General features: G+C 42.8%; 1 protein-coding gene across 1 annotated transcript in view; it reads right to left on the bottom strand.

The window, feature by feature from the left end:
• Positions 1-3,776, bottom strand: part of ARHGAP24 (Rho GTPase activating protein 24) — a 224,414-nt gene extending 220,638 nt beyond the window's left edge. Inside the window, exon 1 of the mRNA XM_064450382.1 lies at positions 3,423-3,776. The gene's annotated coding sequence lies outside the window, so the exon portion shown is untranslated. The remainder of the gene's footprint in view (positions 1-3,422) is intronic.
• Between the last annotated feature and the right edge of the window lie 3,787 nt (positions 3,777-7,563).

Consider the following 7,563-nt stretch of genomic DNA (forward strand, 5'->3'; position numbering starts at 1 on the left):
ATAGAGAAAGCTATTAAACATACAAAGAGCTAATAAGAACCAGAGCTAACAAAGCTGGCAGTTAAAGACAGTGAAACAAAACAAGCAGTAAAGCACATAATTTAAGACTGATGATAATTACACCAAGTGAATATATTGCAAAGCATTGAGAGTCTATCAAGTGACTTTCTGTTAGTGAAATAGGATATTTTTCAAAAATAAATTATCTAACTTATAATGGGAGCTAATCAAGGACCCTTATGGTTCATTTCTGATTCAAAGTCAATTAAATACAAAATAAATTTACAGTCTCTTTCCAGTCCTTACTATCCACACTTTGATCACCCAAATGTAACTGGCAAAATGATGAAGTAGAAAGAAAGAGTCAGGAAATGTACAAGAAGCTGCACGAGTCTCTCAGCATACAGCTCCTCACACCCAGATCAACCACCTACAGACTGGTTGCCACATCTGGCTTGTGGGCACATCCTGGGAGTACCTATTGAAAGTGAAGATGACAAAACCATGAGGCTTGAGAGGCATCAGCTGCTGGCCATCCTGCTGAGGTTGGGACACCACAGGGACCAATGAGAGCTGCTTCCTAACACCATCTAGCTGCTTCTGGGAGCTCATCCACCTGGCAAGGCAGCATCTCCTGGCTCCCCGGTACCGCTGCCACCAAAAGCGGTGTGCCCTCCCCGCTGCTTTAAGGCTGGGATTTCAGCATTATTTAATTACATCTCTGCAGATGAAGAGTATTTATTTGCATCAACACAGGGCTTGCTGATATCTGCTATGCTGCATCTTCAAGATGTCTGGTATTTTCATACCCTTCTGAGTGTTATAGAGCTGAGCCACTTTTCCTCCCCCAATCAAAAAAAAAAAGCAATGTAATCAAAGTTTTCTAAATAAATGCAGGCAACAAGAATAAGAAACAATTATAACTTGAAATCCTTGCTTCTAGTATAATAATAGAAACTAACATAGACCAAATCTTCCCACTAGCACTTCCTGCAGTCTTATAGATAAGAATTGAATCTAAGCTGGAAATTTGTCCTCTATTGTCGTCTTAAGTTTCTGGTCCTCCCAAGACTGGCAGTGGAGTAACAAATTTCATAAAAAGCTGTATGTTTCCTTATTGTCCAACCATCTCAGCCACTCATCTTACCTGGAGTCCTCAACATTACAGAAAGCCAAGGACCAGACAGTGAACAAAGAAAACCTATACCAGATATTCTTCTTCAGTGTTTTTCTTTTGGCATTCTAAAACAAGAAGACAACGTTTTCTTTTTCTTCCTGACTGAAAGCTAACATACAGTTCATTCACCCGCAAGAGAGTTTATAAACACAAATGCCACTCTAATACAATAAAGTATCACACTCTGTCCAGGAGGTTATTTTAAAAAAAAAATGTCAAGCATTCCTTCTACCCAATATAGACAAAGCCAATAAGTAATTTCTCCAGAAATAAAGCATACTTACAAATGCCATCAGGTCACAATAAAAAACAAACAGCCTGCAGAGAAGACAGCTAAAGGTAATAGGAAGCAAATCACTTCAAACTACCTACTGTGAATTTCAACTCCCCCCACCCTTTTTTTTCCCACCTGGTGTGTTTAAAAAAAAACAGATATTGAATCAAGCAGCAAGAGATGAAAAGGTCCTGAGAGATGCCTGTGTGCTATAGCTGCACATGGAGCTCACAGGGGTTTTCTATTCTAGTTACTTCTGAAGACATGACCTTATCAGGAGTTCAAACTACTACTTGTGAGGCAGTTTCCTTTAAGGGATCTCTATTTCTAGCTTTCTAAACTCCATCTTCAGAAAACTGAACCTAGCTATAGGACCACTAATAGAAGTGATCTTCGTGCACCAGCCTGCAAACACAGGAGAGGCACATGTCTTAAAGAAATAACCCACAGCCTCTCTCTCAATTGCACCCAGATGCACATTGCCATTCAGTGTGAAGAATTTGGGCTTTCCACACCGAATCATGTTGTTAGCTGAATTTTCTACATGGCTTTACAGTTTGTACTTACTGTTGGGCGGTTTTTTTTTTTTCCTGGTGAGCACACTATTCTAAACTAAATCTATCTAATTTCATTAAAGAATGAAAGCCAAGTAAAGAACAAGAGAATAAAAAAGCAGCTGAGAGACAGCACAACAATCAAAGAGCAGATGAATAACTTGAAACACTGTGCACAAAGAAACATGGGTTCTAAGCACATTTATTTTTAACACAAGTCACTGTATTATGTACTAGAAGATGCCTTTTGCAATAACAAAACCTGCCACAGCATGAAAATTTCATGGGACTGGAAAAAAGCACTTGACCCTCAACCCTTCCTTCTCTCTACCTCTGCTTGTAACTGTGCACACCTTCTGTGAGCATGAGATGCTGCTTACATGATTTTTAGCCAGGACAAGATGCTTTGCCCCTTGTATTGATAAATTCCTCTCCCCTAATTCTTACCTCACGAGGAATCCTTTTCCCCTTAACGTAGAGAAGTTATTGTCACCTTCCAGGTACAGAACTACTCCGCAACAGAAAAACTTAATCTAACTGCATCTTAATACCTGCTGATCTTTAGACTATCACCCTCTCCCATCAACCATGGTACTTAATTCACGATTAATATTAGACAAATCCAGTGTTATGAAGTCACTATGCTACACAGGGTTTGGTTTCTTATTTCTACCTGTACAGGACAAGGGTACCTATCAAAAAAAAAAACCCCTACTGTTTATCTCTGGTCATCTGTTGTAAAAATGTTTCTAACATCATCAAACATGAATTATTTGCTACTCGCCACTCTGCTGAAAGAAGGAAATCCCCAAACTGACAACATACGTGCATGTTACTGCTAAGAAAGGCAGATAAATATTCCATACAAGCCCAATGGAGGAAAAAATGAGAAGAAAATTACTTCCTTATCTTAAAAAGAAATCCACTCAGTAGCTCTAAAAATCCACTGAAGATTCCCTAACTCCGTTGTGATTGTGAATTAAAGTCCTTATTGTAAATTCTGTCCGGTAAGGACTTTATCTCTGAAAGGCTGCTACAGATATTTGTGTAGAAGGAAGAATATTTTAAGACAACCATCACAAATCCAAAGATGAACATTAACATGGAGATTGCAGAAAGCACAAAGGGCTTTCACTTATATGTAAACCAAGAAGTGGTCAGATGACACATACTCTGCTTGTAACCCTGAAACCAACAGAAAGGAATCCTGCTTTGAAGAATTTATCATTGTTAAGAAATAAGAGCACGCAACAACACTTAAAGATACCTACGCGCACACACACCCCCCAGCAGACAAGAACAGCCATAACACACACACAGAGCTGCTGCCACTGCTTCCCGGTCTGCAGCAATTATTTGTCCTGCAAAGACCACACGGTTTTGCCACCAAGATAAAAATCGCATCAATGCTACCTACCCTGGTTTTAGCTGCAGTGCTGACCCAATCCAGCGAGAGCTCCAAAACTGGCCCGGATCAGGGCTCCCTGCCTTCCACAAGTCGGGTCAATATTCTCACCCATAAACACAGTGGCTTCTCAAGATAAATTCAGAAACAGTGACAGCCTGTTTCAGCTTGACTGCACTTAGAAGTTTCTATTCCTTCCCCCTCTCTCAGCTGCTCAGATAATCTGTGCACACATTGGGCTACCACCACCACACGGGAGCTCCATGCTCCCACCCTACATCCTCGAGAAATCCCAGCCACCGTGCAAGAAGCAGCCCAAGAAGTTAGAAAGAGTGGCTCTGTGTGTATGAATGTGTAAATATACAGTACGAGAGGCTGGAACGGCCTCCCAGGGCCAGCCCTCAGACGCAGCCCTGGGTCTCAGATTTCATTGGCAGCTGGCAGCTCTGGAGCACGCCAGCAGCACTGCTGTTGCGCCAGGGAGGGATCCGGCTCCCTTCCCAGACATCTCTAGAAATCCCAGTGACACGGCACCCGCCGCCTGACAATGCCTGGAGACCGTCTGTTAACTATTTCACTGTGCTTGCCGCTGTTGGTGGTACAGAGCAAGGTCCACACTCGCTCAGGCGTGTGACACAACCAGTGCTACCATTGTGATTTCTCACTGTGCACTTCTGCCAGAGACCTTACACATACAGCAGCAACTTGATTGTGCCCTTGGGACAAGGGGCTCCTTTCCTGCTGCACACATAGGAGACAGCCACCAACTGACACAGACACCCTGTGACCCTATGCAGATTTTTGCTGCACACACCGCCCTTTTCTATTTTTGCCTATGATACCTTTTTAGTTAACTAAACACACTCTAAGTGGTCTTTTCTCACCTACTTTCAACGGCCTGCATCTCTGCAACTTCGTATGATGGTCTGTTTAAGGAGGACTAAGGATCTTACCTTCTGCAGACCCGACGGAGGTCTCCACGGGACCTGTAAAAGGAAGGCTGTGGGCCTTCTCTACAGGCCCATCTCTGACTCAGTTGCACAGCAGAAATCAGAAAGGGAATTATGATGAAAGTGCAGCTGTAACTGGGTTTCAGAAGGTGCCATCCCCTCTCTGTATAGCATGGCTGTCTTCTATTCCTGGGTGACTCAGTAAGTGTGAAGCTGCATTCTTCTTTTTCCCATACTCAGGGCAATGAATGATGTGTAACCTCTGTCCTCCCTCCCACCACCTCACTCACAGCACACCAGACCCCACAGGACTGGTATTAGGTGGAAACACAAGCTTTCTCAGAAAATCCTAATTGCATTGTGTTACTGGGCTCTTCTTTCAGATCCCCATCAGGAGACAAAAAGTAATTTCTAATACTATACCACAATGAGGTCATAAGAAAAAATTACTACTAATAATGGCTGAAAACAGCACATTACACTTTCAAGCCCAAGCAGGGTTCTGTGTACTGTACACAGTACCCTGCCCGTTTTTAGCTACACATAGCAGGCGTGTAGTGGTCCTCTAATGACTGGAGCTGGCAAATCTGTAGAAGCTGGAAAAGTGTTTTGCATGACCCAGAATCTCAGCATCGATGAATGTGCAGCTTGGACAGACCTACACACATTTCCACTGACTTCCCTCCCGTGGCCCATTTCTCATCATTCTGCATTTGCTGGTTCCAGCTCCACCCAATGTGACAGCACTAAAAAATTCTGAGTAATACAAAATTTAGTTAAAGCCTTTTGAAAGCAATCAGTTTGCTAACAAATTCCTCAGATCTATGAAGTTTTTCAATAGATGAGGTCTGAAGAACATTTACATACTGTAACATATAACACATTATAGCTTGCAGCAGTGATAACGGGATGCCACTGCATGGGAGCAGCTTCTACTTTTAACAGAAAATAATATCATTCAGCTGCCTGGTTATCCATACTGAATCAAATCTCTGAACTCTGCCTCTCGCTAATGCTGCAAGAAGGGTTGAGACCTGCAGCAGCCAGCCCAGATATCAGTGCATGAATGAAGGGGAATACCCAAGATGCTTTCCTCACCTTCCTTGTCATCAGACAGCCAGCCAGAAAAGAGAACTAAGCAAGTCTCTTGGCAGAAGGGCTGGTCCCTGCTCCTATCCCTGGAAAAGTCCACAGAGGTAGAACAAGAAGGAGGCAAACCAAAGCCATTCCTAGAATCTCTCTGCCATATACAGAGATGAGGTCCTCAGCATCAGGGACAGCATGCTGCACCCCACCAGAATGCAGCTTGTCCCAACCACCACACCAGTTTGAAGAAGCCACTGAATCTTGCTGACTCTATGCCAGTGTAAATTTTTTTTTAAGTAGGCTATACAGATACATGACTGCTCAGGAAGAGAAAGTAAACATGCACAAACTTTAGATGCCAAGGAGGAGGACAGAATTAAACACATGCACAGCAGGATACCCGTGCGGACCTTTGGTTCAGTTAGCTGTCAAATGCAGGCTCATAGGGAGAACAGCCAGAATGACGTACTAGAAAAAACATTCTTTTAATGGGCTGGAAAGCCTTCCACCATCAAGGACCATGCCTGCTCTGAGAGGTGCATGTACATACGGGAGCCTCACTTGATGCATCACAGTAAACAACATTATATAAAAACTTAACTCAGGCACTTCTGTAATTTTTGTCTCTGCAGCTCTACGCCTTTATTTGCACAACAGCCACAGTAACACACAAGACCTCTTGTTTAAATTATAGGAAATTACTGTTCTGTTACTGTACTGTTCTCTTAAGAGAGAAGTAACCCCAGGGATATTTCCAGCTACCAGAGAGAAAGGAGAGCAGCACAATGTACTTCTTAAGCACAAAGACACATAGGAAGCAAGCTGCGGGGCAGACGGAACTGCTGGCTGCAGTAGTGGGTACATGCAGACCCCCTGGTCTTGCGCCAGACCTGCTCATGCACAGCAGAAAACTCACAGCCTTGTGCCTGCAACACAGGTGCTTTCAAAAACTGAGCTGCAAAGCCACTTATATCCTTGAAGTACTGCAGATTTGAAGTCTGGCTATTAATACATAACTACAACAATAACAATGAGGAGACCCTTGGTAGTCAGATTGCCTTCCTTCGCTTATTGGTGGCCCTTTGATATTGTTCTTTCTCTCTGCAGTGGTTATGGCTTGCTAGATGATACCCTTCTAAAGCTGAGCTTCAGACTGTAAAACAATTCATATTTGTAGCTTTAAGGGCTCACCTGTAAGACACATTGAAATCCTTCAGCCTGAGTTGTCTTTTCTACGTGTACATCATCAATATCCAGTCATTCATTAGCTACAGTATGGAAAGGCCAGTAGAAACAGGTCTATAACTGTGAATATTCATGGATATTTGGATATAACTGTATCCAAATCCATGCAATACACAATTAAGGCTAAGAAAAGCCTGGTTTAGTGCTAGTATTCCATGCCAAGACTACTCCTATCTAACTCCCTGGATACCAAACCTGAGCAGCCTGAGACACTTCAGAGACTTGACCTTTGCATGGCAGGGAACTAAAATTTTGAATCTTTCCCTCTGGAAGAAAAACACATTTGTTTTTTCCAAAACATCTAATGGGATCAACGAGAAACAATTTACCAAGCAATCAACCAAACAATCTACATTTACAGGGGACAGTTTAGGGCTGCTCAGGCATGGAAAACCCATGGCCAAGTGCAGGCAGTTCCAAAGATAATTCTGTCCCTCTGTGCAAATATGCTCCTTTGGCAAGAGGGGTCACTTAGTTGGGAGTCACAGAGTACAATAGTTAAGTTCCCTTTTCCTTGCTTATCTTCTGTAGAAAATCTGTAACTACCACCACTGAACTGCTTACAGTCCACTAGTAAGCCTCTTGCCCTTAAAGCGTTTTATACCAATGGAAGTGGCAAATTGACTGTTGCTCTGTGCAGAGTGTCACCTTTTCACTTGGTCACTGCACAAGGCATAACAGGTTATTTGTTTCAAATCTACTGCTGAGGTTAACTGTGTGGCTGTTAACACCTGAAGATATACAGAAACATAGAATCATAAAGGCTGGAAAAGACCTCTAGGGTCATCAATTCCAACTGTCAATCCAATGCTATCATGCCTTCTAAACCATGTCCCCAAGTGCCATGTCTACAGGTTTTTTGAACACCTCCA

This window comes from Phalacrocorax carbo, chromosome 4, assembly GCF_963921805.1.
Source record: "Phalacrocorax carbo chromosome 4, bPhaCar2.1, whole genome shotgun sequence".
Taxonomy (NCBI): Eukaryota; Metazoa; Chordata; class Aves; order Suliformes; family Phalacrocoracidae; genus Phalacrocorax; species Phalacrocorax carbo.